This window comes from Fragaria vesca, linkage group LG2 (genome assembly GCF_000184155.1).
Source record: "Fragaria vesca subsp. vesca linkage group LG2, FraVesHawaii_1.0, whole genome shotgun sequence".
NCBI lineage: Eukaryota > Viridiplantae > Streptophyta > Magnoliopsida > Rosales > Rosaceae > Fragaria > Fragaria vesca.
In genome coordinates this window covers 30,823,705-30,825,338 of record NC_020492.1, presented here as the reverse complement: position 1 = coordinate 30,825,338, position 1,634 = coordinate 30,823,705, and positions in this window count along the sequence as shown.

Below are 1,634 nucleotides of genomic sequence, written 5' to 3'. Positions count from 1 at the left end.
AATTTTTTGGTTGTTTAGTTGATCGATAAAAGCAAGAAAGAATATTTCAGATCTAGTTTCAAGCATAAATGCTTGCCAATCATGAAATAATTGCTTTCGTTGATCCATGAAAGGAAATTTCATCCTATAAAGGTTTCTCCTAAGGAGATTTTCGTTTGATTCAAGATGTTTATCTAATTTAGAATAGTTGATTACGAAAGGTTGGTTAAGTGTGCTTAATTGAGGATTTAGTGGGGGAGTAACTAAAAAATCAGAAGCAGTAGGAGAAGTTTGATCTTCATCTGTTACTGAATTGTTTTGATGTTCATTTTCTGTATAATTTGGGTAACTAACTTAAGAAGTAGTTTTGATGTTTTTAATTTTAAGCTTTTGCAATTCTTCTTCTAGTTCTCTGATCCTGATATTTTTAATTTCTTTATCTAGATCAGAATCTCGTCTAGACATTGTTTCAGCTGTAGTGGAACCAGCAAATGAATGTCTAGCAGTAGCAAAAGAATGTCTCGAGGAGTTTCCTACCTCTTGAATTCTTGGGTTTTGATTTATTCGAGAGTTTTGAAAATTAATTCTTACTGTGCCATCATTAAACTGTTGAATACAGTCTAAATCAGAAAGACTATGTTGTGCATTAGATGGCTGATTCTCACTAGTGAGAGACCATTCAGAAAGAAGATGGACATCTGACCATCTGATAGTGTGAGGGATAGTAATATTGGCGTTTTTTTGACTACTTTGAATTAAGAGAGTATAGTTTTTGGGACTTTTACTAATGGCTTGGAAATTCATGTTTGTGCCGGTGACTTTATAATGAATTCTATAAATTAAGGCTAAAGGTTGGGTTCCTTCAAGAACATGGTAACCTGAAGTTTTAATGTTGAGAGTTAAAGCTTTTAAGATATGAGGATCACTGAGGCTAATAGTAAAATCTGGGTAGCAATTAAAATGAACTGGACCATTAAACAGACTTGACTCAATTAATCCAAGGGTACTGTCATTAAAATCAGTAAACCTTGCATCTCTTAAACATAAAAGAATGGAGGCATTAAGACCTTTTCTAGTTAAAGGCATAACACCAATTTGAACTAATCAAATATGGAGGAAATTATGACCATCTTTTTTGGTATCATGTTTTGGTCATTATGTAATATATATATATACATAGTTCCTATCCAAAGTGAAGCTTCGCTTTAAAATTAACGTGTGAAATTCCATATTTGATTTATTTTTCGGTCATATTTTCATATCTCCACCGTTCAGTTGGTTGAACCCAATGTATAGATTATTTCTGCAAAGTTTCATCGAATTTGATGATCATTTGAGTTTTCATAATCGTTATTTACACAAACAGTTCTGGTTAGACAGATTTATGATTTGTTCATTGATTTAATCTAATTTGGTATCTTAATAATCATCAAGTTTGATGAAATTTTGTAGTAATGATCTATTTATTAGTATCAATAAACTGAACGATGGAGATGTGGAAATATGACCGGAAACCCAAACGATTTTTAAATTTGATGAAACTTTGCAAAAGTGAGTCAAATAAAGAACTTTACACTTTAATTTCAAAACGAACATTCGCTCTGGAGAGGAAATGTATATGTATATATATATATATATATATATATATATATACT